General features: G+C 39.8%; 1 long non-coding RNA gene across 1 annotated transcript; it reads left to right on the top strand.

Annotated features, from left to right (window-relative positions):
* Nucleotides 1-1,185: 1,185 nt before the first annotated feature.
* On the top strand, nucleotides 1,186-6,945 carry LOC128089682 (uncharacterized). The gene is made up of 2 exons (XR_008210645.1): nucleotides 1,186-2,341; nucleotides 3,299-6,945. It is a non-coding gene; the product is annotated as an uncharacterized LOC128089682 (long non-coding RNA).
* Nucleotides 6,946-14,023: the final 7,078 nt, after the last annotated feature.

The raw sequence follows: 14,023 nt of genomic DNA, 5'->3' as shown, positions 1-14,023 counted from the left end.
TAGTAGATATCCATTTGGCTTTTGGTTTCAGGCACAGAGAACAATGCTCTTGGCTGTGCGAATTTCATTACCTGTTTATCACATGTGACCATACTTTGGCTCTGCTTGGATGCTGTTACAATCCCTTTAAAATATCACTTTTTACAGACTGTCCTTACTAACCATTACACCACAGCCCAAATTTTCTAAACAAAGTATGAAGTCAAAGCTTCTGGATCCTGGGAAACAGCTATCCTCTTCTTATCACCATCTGCTGATTTTGGACACAGTGCAACACATAATCATGGCTTCAGTTGGAAGGGAATTTAAAACCACTCAGCTCCAACCCCCTGCCATGGACAGATCTGCCACCCAGCAGCTCAGCTTTGTTTAGTGCTGAGCCTTGAGCTCCTACAGGGATGGGGCACCCACAGCTTCACTGAGCAGCATATGCCAGCACCTCACCACTCTCTGAGTAAAGAATTTCCTCTTAATATCTATCCTACATCTTCCCTCTTTCAGTTTAAAACTTTTCCCATCGCCCTGTCACTATCAGATCATGTCATTCTTCCTCCTTTTCATAAGGTTCCTGGAAGATCATAAAGAGGTGTCTCTCTGGATCCTTCTCCAGGCTGAACAGGCCCAGGAGGAAGAAGCACGAGCCCTTTGATAATTTTGTCTCACATCTGCTTTATCATGTCTTCCAGGAGGGTCAGTTCCATGATCTTCCCGGGCGCAGAGGTGAGGCTCACTAGTCTGCAGTTCCCTGGGTCTTCTTATCTCTCTTCCCTAAAAATGGAGTGATGTTTCCCTTTTTCCAGCCACCAGGGACTTCACTTGACAACCATGACTTTTGGAAGATGGTGCAGAGGGGCTTGGCGACTACATCAGCCAGTTCCTACACAACCTTGGGATGTCTGATTCCATAGACTTGCGTATATTCAGTCTCATCAGGTGGTCTTCAATTTGTTCTTCTCTTACAGTGGGAGGATTTTGCTCCTCCAAGTCACATTTAGATGTTCAGGAATGTAAGAGATATGGGAAGCCTGACTGCAAGTTAGGACTAAGGAAAAGAGCTCATTGACTACTTCAGTCTTCTCCATGTCTGTTCAAACTACTTTTCCCTTCTCACTTGCAAAGGAAGGTACAATTCTCCTTGGCCTTTATATTCTCACTAATATACGTTTAGAAACTTCTCTTGTTCTTTTTCATGTTCCTTGAAAAGTTAAGTTTCACTTGCACAGGCTTTCACAATCCTTAACCTCCTTAATGAGTTCTTCTGCACTGATGAGCACCCTATTCAGTAATGGTTCTTTTCTAGTTGATTTGTCTAATTCACAGTGGAGTAGAATTTGTCCACCATGGACTCCAGAATTCTCCTGGATTTCTTAAGCCCTCTCTGTTGCTGTTCAAGCATACATCCAGTTAACTAAAATCTCTTATCAGGATGAGAAGCATGATGAGAAGCAAGCATGATGCCTCTTATGGTTGAAGCAAGAAGGCCATGTCTATGGGCTCCCCTTGATTTTGGGACACTGACCATTAGATGTCCTTTATCAGTTCAGTCCCTAGTTTTAACCCAGAAGTGCTCAGCCTGATCATAGCTGATTTTTAGAGGCAGCTCTTCACAATCCAATCACTTCTTGATACAGTGAGCATCTCATCTGCCTCTCCCTCCCCCCCCCCTTTCCTGTTGCCTATCTCTTTTAAAAAGCTTTTAGCCCTCAGTCATAATGTTCTAGTTGTGTGATTCATCCCACCACTTTTCTGTGAGTTTTCTTATTGCCATGTGGCTTCTAGCTTCTCCTTTTCATTTCTCATGCTGCGTGCTTTGGTGTACAGGCACTTTGGGCTGTCAGCCATGTTATCTTCTTCAGGAGCCTTCCCAGATATATCTGGGATAGATCTGAAGTTTTCCACTGCAGTTTCCTAAAGTGACAGTGATTTCTAGAACATTCTTGCCCCATGTAGCCAATTGCATTCCATCCAACATCAGCAGGCCCAGTTTCTCGAAGGGCCTGTCCGAGATCACAGTACCCATAAGATTGAGCACAACACCATCCACAACCCATTGACAGAAATTCACCTCATCCATTTTCCTCCTTCCTGAGTCCCAGCCTTCAAATGGGAGGACAGAGGAGAGCCCTACCCATACTCCCAACCCATTCAACAGCCTCTCAGGGGACATAAAGCCACTTTTGATGTTTTGCAGTCTCCTTGCAGCAGCCTCATGAGATCCAATGTGAATGGAGCAGGAGTGGATACTACCAGCAAGTCACATGTGCTTCCACTAACAATCCTGACCATACTAAATCGTTCCTACACTTCTAGCAATTATCTAATGAAACATCCAAAGATACAGGTATATTTGTTGTCTCTGTTTAATATAATTATTAGTTACATTTTCTGAAAAACAAATCGGAATATTCAGATGAACAGCTTATTGTGGCATCAGTTTTGATTGTTCCTAATATGTAAAATATTGTGATGATTGAAAGGAAAAAAACAAAAAAAAGAAACCTAACCTCTTTTAAAGGAAAAATAGTCTGAATAATCCAGTTTCTCACTGGTTACTTCTTATGCAAAAAATGAATCTTGGCTACTTACAAATATGAATCAAAATATGTTGTTACTTTTCTTCTTTGCCAATTGGAAAAGAACATACTTAGCAGGAGTCACTAAAACTAGATCTTCATTAACAATGTAAGTTGCAGCAATGCCCAGACAAGAACTAAAAAACTTATATGCATGGTTCTCACTATGATCTTGTTCTTAAGTCAGATAACAAATTCTGACCTTAACTACAGCAAAGAAGAAATTGAAATCAGATTTCACATGTTGCAATTTCACTTACATTGTGCCATGAATAGCAGTAGCTGATCCAAAATGGAAGATTAGTAACACAATGTTTTTGAAGGTATTTGGAGATTTGCTATGTCCCTGGGCACCTAAGTATCTTTTAAAGTCTGTATTCCATCACGTTTTATTGCTGTGGAACTGATTTAATTGCCTCCTCGATTCCAGTCAGTAATAAAACTTGACAAGGCTCCTAGAAAGGCTTTGACAAACTACACATTTCATTAGCCATTTCATGTGGGAATGTAAACTTTTTGTTTACTGAAAATTAAAATGAATTGCTGCAGGAGCAATTTTAGAGATTGCTTGGAGGTGAAAAGATGCACTTTAAACATGTACTCAGAAAGTAGCCATCTATTAGGTCTGCGCCGAAAGTAATGCCTCCTATTTTATTATGTTGACCCACAATGTCTGATGCAGATGTTGTGCCTTCCCACCAATGTTCCATTCCTTTTGTTCCCAGGTGACAGATGGCAGCAGAGGGGCAGTCTGACAAAGTGGCATCCAATATGAAAGTGCATATGGAGCAAAGTCATATGACTGAATTCCTTAATGTGGAAAAAATTGCACTCATCAACATACATCAGTGCTTGCTGAATGTTGATGAAGACCAAACAGTGGATGTCAGCACAGTGAAGCAGTAGATGGTATGTTTCAGCAAAGGTGATGGCATTGTGGAAGACAAGCCATGTTCCAGATGGCCATGCACCACAAAATGTAGAGTATCTCAATCAGCTCATCTGTCTGAATTGGCTAATGTTGATGAACATGTTGAAAAACAGGAATCCTAGGCTTTTGAGACCAGGAGGAAAGACTGGAGTAAGAAAGACTTACTATCAGTGGTGTAGGAGTAGTTAGGTAAAGTTTAAGTAAATTTGACATTCGATATATAATGTATACATATAATGTTTAAGTTAATTTGACCAGGACCTGGTCAACTGCACCCACAAGAGCTGGCAAAATGGTCAGTGTACTTCAGAGGCAATTCCTGTAAAACACAAAGGACAGCAGATAGCAGGGATTTATGAAAAAGAAATTTTCCTTAACCAGTTTGATAAATTATGTTTTGGAATCACTAGCTGAGTGCACGATGGAGAACAGTGGATTTTTATCTTGACTTTAGCAACTCTTTAAACACAGTTTTGTTTGTTTAGCACTCATAAACAGAGTGAGAACGGCTGCATAAGTTGGCAGTGAAGTGGACTGAAAATTGACTGAACTGCCAGACTCTAAGGATGGCCTCTAGTTGTAGGCTAGTCCTTAATGGTGTACTCCAGGGACTGATACTGGAGTCAACACTGCTGAACATTCATAATGATGCTGATTATGGGACTGCATGAACTCTCAGCAAGTCTGCAGAAATATGAAGCATAAAAGCTTGGCTGATAGTCTTTTAACTATAAAGTCTGTCATTTAGAGGGATTCCTACAGGCTGGAGGGATGAGCACAGAGGTGACTGACTAAGGACAAAAATGGCATATGAAAACATACTGGACTAAGTACAAAAAAGGATCAAAAATGTGACTATGAGCTTTGATTGTCTGACACAGGTCAGAGAAAGAGGACTCAATTGTAACTGTTCAGCATGGAGAAGAAAAGTGTGTAGGGAATCTTAAAAATATTAATGACTATGTAGGAGGTAGAAGTAATGATGAAGCCAGACTGTACTCAGTGCACCCAGTGAAGCAAAACAAGTGAACTGAAATACATGAAATTCTGTTTAAATATAAGAAACATACCCCCACCCCTCCACACCCACTCCCTCTTTTTTTTTTTTTTTTTAATATTATGAAGGTTGTAAAATACTGAATTGGCTACCCAGAGAGGATATGGAGTTTCTACCCTTGGATATATACAAAATCAGGTTACAACCCTATGTAGCTGATTCTACTTGAGGGGATTTCCACTGATTCAAATTCTGGCCCTGAGCATACCAAGTAATTATTAAAATGTTATAAAAGCACTCTCCAATTTTGTAAACAATAAAAATGAAAATAAAAAAATAGTATAATTAAATCATCAAAATAAATCAAACTATAGGTTTGATTGATAGGATGTTATTACTAATGCAAAAAATACTTGTGCAACTTTCATTCTGCTCTTACACATCAAGGTTGTACTCTGAAGGACCTAAAAGTCTCTTAGGAAAAAGAAGGGTTATGGTCAATAAAGAAAGATCATCAACCATCATTTCTTTTGACTGGATATCCATGGAGAGGTACAAGCACAAAACATGAAACTTCCATATTGACCACTTACAAAAGGAAACTGGAGTCAGTGGCCATTGATAACATCTTGCTGTTATTTGAGAAGCTGTACAGTGTATTTCAATCACTCATTTTCCAACATGTGCCCATCTTTGAGCATTATGGTCTTCAACAAATTTTGGTTAGGTCAATTGTTTGGTTAGTTTCCCCAGTGTTGGATTGTATTAACGCTAAACCCACTTCCTCTTCAAGAGCAGGATTTGCAGGAGGCAGCGTAAGGAAACTGCCGCCACATTACAGAAAGAAACGCAGCCATGCATCCTAAAATGAGGCATTTGACAAGAGATTCTCCTGAGAAGCCTCTTGTTGACCTGCCAGGTTCATCAGCGGGCTTTACACCGAGATTTATTTATAATCTCTGAACAGCTGAAATGCTAATCTATGCAACAACAGGAATCTTGCAGCTGACGCACAGTAGCACCAATTCTTCCCCTACAATAAAGCAGCATTAGTTATGATATGAATAATAAAGTTCCCCTCAGACTTCTGGTGGTAATCACGGACAAGGCCCTAATTAAAAAATGAAACTTTCATCTGCTTTTGTAATTTGCACAGTATCATGTGAAACAGAAGAAAGAAAACAGGAAGATTTTAGTCATAAAAAAACTATCTAGGGCCTGGACTCCAATGATGCAATTTATATTGCAGTAAGAATGTTTGTACTGTTCGTTTTTATAACGTTCTGTTCCAGAATTTCTGTTTTTGTGTGCCAGACTGCTTTGTATCCCAGGATAGACAATTCATAAATATCCCAGTTCACACCCTATGTCTTTGCTTTGCTTTGTTTTGATGTAGCATTTGAGACCATTTCCAATGATGAACACAAAATAATAATTAAAAAATAAAATTATATATTTGCAGAATGTCCTGACATTCAAAAACCAGCAATTTTTTCACTGATGAAATGTTGTTATATAGTGGCATACAGTGTGCATTCCACAGAGCTGAAAACAGGTTTTTCCATGAATTTACTAAGATACTTCACATCATGAAAGGACTGAAAGTTTGGTTACTTCTAAATGCTGTTTCTACACATGTATTCTTCCTGTTCCAGTTCTAGCTTAATCCCTGAAAGCAATCATTTTCTGTTTTCAGTGGGCATTCCACTTTGAAACATTAAGTGCTCTGAATACAGCTCACAGTAATGAACAGCTCCTGTAGAACGATCAGTATACTCAACATCAATTAAGTTGGCAGTTCTTGCTTATCTTTTACTTTTGCTTTTACTTCTCCTTTTTCTTCTATTTCTATTTACAAACTGAATTCTGACTGGACCTTCTTGGTTGGATTATTTATTTACCGTTTCACCCTTTCACAGGCGAGTTTATGTTAAAAAAGCCCTACATTTATATTATAGGTTATATTCATCCTTTGACTTTTAGTACATTTGGTAGGACAGAAAAAGTGATAGAATGCATCAAGAATCAAGAATGTCAATCATCTCCCAAGACTTGGTGGATTTGAAATACTGTTCAACATAATCCTGTACCTATTCAGAAACTGCAAAGGAGTTTGTAATTTTTTCTAAGGTGTATAAAATATATAACTTTCATCACAACACTCAAGTTATCAGATGATGAGGGAATAAGTTTTAATTCTGAAATCAGACTCTGTCTCTTGAGGATATTGACATACACAAATTACTCATGGGGTGAAGACTGGATTTTTAAAGAACGCAGATAAAAACAATGAAGTAAACAAAAGAAAAAAGAAAATAAATACTACTGGTAGGAATTGAAATTTACTGTGTAATGCTTTACAGTAAATATCATGGGCCCACGTTCAATGAAATGCGTGGAAGGCCTGCAAGACAAAATAAAATCGAAAGCATGTTGCAGTTGCTTAGTTGTGTGCAGTAATCATTTACTCCCTTATGCTGGAATTCCTTGTTTGAAGTGCTGTTTTTATTGTTTAATTGTGTAGTATTTTTACACGGTGAGGTAGGAGGGCTGGCTAGCTGCTGCCCTTTTGGAGATCCACACTGGAGCCTTTTTTTTGTCATGTTTTCTCCCATTTTTCTTCTGTTTGAAAGAGCAGTGTGGTGATGCTTGGCTGCCAGTCAGCATGAAACCACACTGTTCCATGAAATAAACCAGATGATTTTACAGAGACAAATTAATTAGCAATTAAAACATTAGCATGAAATAATATCATCTAAAAGACTCTGATCCCTCGTTAGCAGGCCCAGCACTCTGTTACAGCATGGATAGTCCCAGTTATTCACTTGATTGATTGACTCTTCAGTAGAGTCTGACTCCAAGTGAGTAAGATTTCTCTATTTGACTCTGTTGCTTGGATAGAAAGAAGGCTAATAAAATACAAGATAATTCAGTATTTTAAACATAAATTTGTGGACCTAATGTAGTCACTTCAATGAGAAGGTAATATAGTAATTTCAATGAGCTAGAATTCTCAATCATTTACATTCTTTTCATCCACATTCTGGTATACAAATCCAGAAAGTTAAAATACTGGGGAAAAATCACCTTGAGCACCACTGGAAATAAGTAGTTTGAAAAGACTGAAGAAACAGAAGAAAGAACAATAAATAAGGAATAAAGTAAAGATTCTTACAGTTCTTTGTTTTCAGAGAACACACATTGTAAGGCACATAGAAGCTAAGCTTTCAGTAGTGTGCTCCACTGTGCAAATCACCATTTGATTGTATTGACCCCTTACAGAGCATCAGACGGTGAACGTGGAGAATTCCTTAATGATATCAGCAGATATCAGTATGTTAAACAACCCTAAAGAGTACCATTTTATTGTGTGAAGAACAAGACAACCGATGTCAAAGCTTCCTCCTTTACCAAATAGCAGAAACATTTTCATTCTCATGCACTTTGGGTACCTGTATGCTCTTCATTCCATCCACACAGATTCAGAACAAGCCAGCTTCCCACTATGGACTTTGGTCAATGCCAAGCAGCACTTGTATCCCATTGCTTTTTTTTTTTTTCCTGGAAATTTATTTTCCTGGGATTTATTCTTTTCCTTCCACAGACTGATTTGTTCTCCCTAGGAACATTTTCGAACTCATGGAGGAAGAATCACTTACTTAATTGTTAATGACAAAGTAAAGCAGTGTTTGAGGGGGGTGCAGAATGACCTTACTTTCCTTACTTTCCTGGGGCTGAACCTCCCACTCACTGCAACATCACTTTGGAGAAATACAATACCTATTTCCTTAACACAAAAACAAAGTGCAAAACTCTGACTGAGGCTTTCAGAATTGATGGGCAGCTCTGCCTGCTAGTAACATTGTTCAGTCATTAGTTAAACCTGACATGTAGGAAGCACAGATTCAATGGATCCTTGTATGAATCTAAATATGTTTTTCCAGCAAGTATGAGCTATGAATTCACCTTATATAGGCCATGATTTGTCTGTGCATTATAAAAGAAAGTGAATCTTATCTGGCATCCACAATGCCAGAGGATACTTCTTTCCACCTGCATGCCAACTGCCCAGTCTTAACTCGTCAATAACCACAGAAAAGATTATGTCTCCAGGAGCAATGCGGCCAATAGCTGCATGACTGTAATCAACACAGAAACAACCAGAAGGATAAATTCTAGTAAAAATTGGAGGGAAATTGACAATTTGGTTCTTTGTAGCAATGAGAGTAGCAGGATTTCCAAGAGGGCATTTTTTAAGAGTCTAGAGCACGATGGGAAAAATGTATTTGTTGAATACTGAAAGCACATAATGGAAGAAGTATCACACTACATATCCCCAGGTTTTAGTATTCTGAACTAAGAAGTGATTGTCAGAGACACAATACACAAATAGGCAGATTTTCGTAAGAATTGAAAGACTTCCTTCTGCTCCTAGATAGGGCAATCATATCTTGGTATCATATTAGATATGAGGCACAGTTGAAATTTACTTTACACGGCTCGGTTTGAATGACGTGCCCAGCCAGTGGTCACCGATGTGGAACCAAATTCTAAACTGAACAAGCACGTAAGGCTGAGTGCTTTCCTGCATGCACCCTTTACAGACTGCAGTCAGCTTTGACTTTATTTTGAATGCAGCTGCTATGAGCTGTTTGCAAGAGATCACAGCCCTGGTGAAAAAAATCTCTCAGGGTCAGTTCAACAGAAAAACATGTCCAGCTTTATTTTGTATTTACATACATATTTACAGATTGTTCCTGCCCTTAAAGTGTGTATACAGTCTATATAGCTGTCTTACAAGACCCATTTTGGATGCAAAGCAGAGCAAAAGAGTAATAGTTACTTAAAGCCAAGAGTAAACGAACACACATACTATTCTCAATGCTTTGATGACTTCTATAGCCAAATTCTGTTTTCTACTACAATAACATTTGCTTGAATAATAGTCAGCTTTACTATATTTACTATATATTTATATTATGTAGGTGTTTACCCATGGAATACTGCATACTCACGCGCTTGAAGGTACAGTGGCTTTGTCAAGGGTTTTGGGAAGGCTGGATTACTTGACTGGCCACATTCAATCAAGTGATATTCTACAAAGCTAAATGTCAGGTCCTGTGTCTGGATCATAAAAGCCCCATGCAGTGATATAGACTTGGCAAAATGTGACTGGAATGATGTCCAGCAGAAAAGGATCTGAAGGAGCTGGTTGAAAGACAATGAACATGAGCCTACTGTGTGCCCAGGTGGCTGAGAAGGCCAATGGCACTCTTGCCTTTATCAGTAGCAGTGATGTAAAAGGACTAGGGAAGTGATTATCGCCCAGTACGTGACACTGGTAAGACTACACCTCAAATACTGTGTTCAGTTTCAGGCCCCTCACTGCAAGACAAATGTTGAGTTGCATGAGCATGCGCTGCAAAGAGCAGTGAAGCTAGTGAAGGTACAAAAAAAAATTATGACAGGTAAATGGGGGAACTGGGGTTGTTTCTTCTGGAGGGGGCTAAGGGCTGATATTATTGCTCTCTATGATTTCCTGAAAGGAAGCTGCAGTGGAGTGGGTCTCTCTTCTCAGGTGACATTTCTCACAAGGAGAAGAGTCCTCAGGTTGCACAAGAGGAGGTTTAGATTGGATATCACGATGGTTTTCTTTACAGAGAGAGTGCTCAAGCATTTGGAACAGGCTGCTCAAAGAACTGGTGATCTGCTCACTCCTGGAGATATTTAAGATACCTGTGGACTTGGCACTAAAATGAACAGTTTAATGATGGCATGTGATAAATCAAGTTGACGGCTGGACATGATGACCTCAAAGGTCTTTTCCAACCTAAAGGATTCAATAATACTAAGATTCTATTAGCTCTCTTTCTCATGAGCTCTCTTTCTGAGCATCAGGCCACATCAATACTAAAAGTCACTGACACTGACCAAACAGATTAAGCAAACATTTGTTTGAGCTTATCTAGGATGTCAGGGAAGAAAATGAAAGGTTTTAGGAACAGTGAAGAACATTTTTGAGATTTTTTTCAGTTAGGAAAACTCCTTGTGCTATTCCCAGACACATAAAAATAATACCAATGTAAAGATAGCAGGTCAAAATAGGACTATGCATACATGCAGAAAAAATCATAAACTTCACTGTCAGTATTATCTTAAAGTGATGATGAAATTAAAATGAAAATACTGCACATTCAAATAAAAAATATTACTTTTTAAATGATTACAAACTTCTTTTCAAGGAAATCAATAGGAGGTGATTACAGAATCATAGAAACATAGAACATACCACGGTGGAAGGGACCCATATGGATCGTTACATTTAATAAATTCTCCACTGTGCCTTTCTGAAAAACAAATGGAGAGAGTATACTTTGTGTACACATTTATAACTGAATGACAAACATAAATAAGCATAATAAAAATATGTTTGGGTGTGTAAGTTTTATCCTGGCAGAACCTTGAGTAGGAGTGTTTACAATACAAAGTTAAAGAAAAGCACTTTATCAGCCTGCTTTTTCTGTGTAGTTGAGGAGGTTTCACACTGCCTCATAACCAATATGTTGTTGAACAAACGTGAAAGAAGAGCGAAGGACAGAATTTTATGTTCTTTTCCTGGTTGTGATAAAGATTATAACTTTTGATGGGCTAAATCCATAATATTCAGAATTAGTATGGTTTCGCAAACCATACTAAACACCCCTCTTTTAGTTTAAAACCATTCCCCTTGTCCTACCAAATCACACCATGTAAAAAGTAGGTCTCCGTCCTGATTATAAACTCCTTTCCTGCACAGGAAGACCACAACAAGGTCTCCCTGGAGCCTTCTCTTCTCCAAGCTAAACAAGCCCTCAACCTTTCCTCATGAGAGAAATGCTCCATGTCTCTCATCATCTTCCTGGCCCTCCTCAGGACCAGATTTAACTGAACTGCATCTTTCTATTGCTGAGGGCCCCTGGCCTGAACTCAGTACTCCAGGTGGAGCCTCACAAAGGCCGAGTAGGGAGAAACAATTACCTCCCCTGCCTTGCTGGCCACCCTTCTGTACCCTTCTGTAGTTGCAGCCCAGGATACGGTTGACCTTCTAGACTGCAAGTAAACATGGCTGGCTGATGTCCAGCTTTTCATCAACCAGGACCTCTTGCTGAACCTCTTTTAGGTTCACATTAACCAACTTCTCAAGTCTGTACAGGTCTCTTTGAATGACATTCCTTCCTTCTGTTGTGTCAACTGCACCACACAACTCAGCATGGTCAGCAAACTTTCTGAATGTGCACTCCATCCCACTGTCTATGTCAATGATAAAGATGTAGAAGAATGCCAGTCCCAAGACAGATCCCTGGGCATACCAGTTATTGCTGACCTCCACCTGAATCACAGAATCACAGAATGGCCTGAGTTGGAGGGAATCTCAAGGATCATGAAGCTCCAACCCCCCTGCCATAGGCAGGGCCACCAACCTCCACGTTTAATAACAGATCAGGCTGCCCAGGACCCCATCCAACCTGGCCATAAACACCTCAGAGATGGGCCACCTACAACCTCTCTGGGCAGCTGTTCCAGCACCTCAGCACTCTCTCTAAGAGTAGTTCTAAGTTCTAAGTAAAGAACTTCCCCCTGACATCCAACCTAAATCTTCCCTCCTTCAATTTAAAACCATTTCCCCTTATCCTGCTATTACATACTCTTTCAAAGAGGGTAGATATACATAGATTTGCTTGCCACCATCCCCTGGTTGTAACCATCCAGACAATTTTTTGTTCACCACTTCTAGATAACTAAAGAATTAGGAAAGAGAGTGTCATTTATTTTTTTTCTGATGCAGCCAAGTTTATCATGAGTCATGTGAACTGAAAAGGAAAAAAAATCCTTAGATAAGCCTATCATTTTACCATTCAAGCTTTTGTTGTTGTTTTGTTTGTTTGTTTTTAATGCAGGAGAAAAACTGTCCCAAGGATATTAAGTTTCAGAATTAATATTATGGTTCCAGTTCTGTTATAGTGAATTTTGTGAGGAATCAAAACACAAAGAAAACTTAAAAATGAACTGCAAACCCTAATTCTTACTTTTATCCTTGCAGACTTTCAAAAACATTTTACCTACAGACTAATTTTGTCCAGTGATTACAGAAACACCACCTACCTCTGATTCTTCCTCTAGTTTTATAGGCTTTAAGAGCACAGATTTCTTTTGATTTATGTGATGGAAACTTCCCTGATATCATTTCCCTGAGAGATACTGAAAATATAATATAGTACAGAAAAAGCAGTGTGGAAGGATTAGAGTGTGTGGAAGATATCTTCCTGATGTAGCTGGTAAGTGAGTCTCCCAGGGGAAATGGCTTGCTAGACCTGCAGCTCACAGAGAGATAGTGAAGGACTGGTAGGAGATGTGGAGGCTGGGAGCAGTTTTGGGCAGTGATTATGAAATGGTAGAGTTTTTAATTCTTGGTGAAGCTGGCAGGGGGCAACAAAACGGCTGCCTTGGACTTCCAGAGGGTGAACTTTGAACTGTTCAGGACCCTGCTAGGAAGAGTCCCTTGGGATTCATTCCTGAAGGGTAAAAGGAAAGCTGGTCACTTCTCTAGAAGAAAGCCATAGAAGTGTAGATGCAGGCTGTCCCTCTGTACCATAAGATGAGCAGTTTGGGATGAAGACTGGCATGGGTGAAGAGGGAAATTTTTCTGATGCTCCAGGAGAAAAAGAGCATCTACATCCTGTGGAAGAAGGAATATGCAGCTCAGGGAGAGTACAAAGAAGTTGTTTGCAAATGTAGGGAGAAAAGGAGAAAGGCAAAAGCCAACCTTGACGTCAACACAAGGTCCTCACAAGGCCTCACAAGGGCAGAGTAGAGGGTGACAATCAGAGTAGAAGAAGATAGTGGAAGAAATGGACCCAGGGTTGTTAGACAATGCTCGGCTGAACATGAGCCAACAGTATGCCCAGATAGTCAAGTGGGCTAATGGCCTCCTGGCTTGTGTCAGAAATACTGTTGTCAGCAAGAGGGGGAGGAATCATTCCCCTAAGGAGGACACACCTCGAGTACTATGTTCAGTCTGGGGCCACTCTGAGGCTCTGGAACGTGTCCAGAGGAACACAATGAAGATGGCGAGGGTTCTGGAGCACAGGTATTATAAGGAGCAGCAGAGGGAACTGAAATTGTTTAGTCTGAAGAAGAGGAGGCTCAAGAGAGACCTTCCAGACTTTTGCAAGACCCTGAAATGAAGTTGTGATGAGGTGGGGATTGGCTTCTTCAGGGTAACCAACAATAGGACTAGAAGGAATGTCCTCAAGTTGTGCCTAAGGAGATACAGTTTGGATATTATGAGAAAATACTTCTCAGAAGGAGTGATCAGGCCCTGGAACAGAATGCTCAGGGATGTGGTGGAGTCACTGTCCTTGGAGGTGTTCAAGAAACATGTAGTTGTTGTACTCAGGAACATGGTTTAGTGGGGAAATATTTGTGGTAGGTGCATAGTTGGACTGGATGATCTTGGAGTTTTTTTCCAATCTTGGTGATTCT

This window comes from Tympanuchus pallidicinctus, unplaced genomic scaffold, assembly GCF_026119805.1.
Source record: "Tympanuchus pallidicinctus isolate F22 unplaced genomic scaffold, pur_lepc_1.0 scaffold4, whole genome shotgun sequence".
NCBI classification, from domain to species: Eukaryota; Metazoa; Chordata; class Aves; order Galliformes; family Phasianidae; genus Tympanuchus; species Tympanuchus pallidicinctus.
This window is presented reverse-complemented; position numbering and strand designations above follow the sequence as displayed.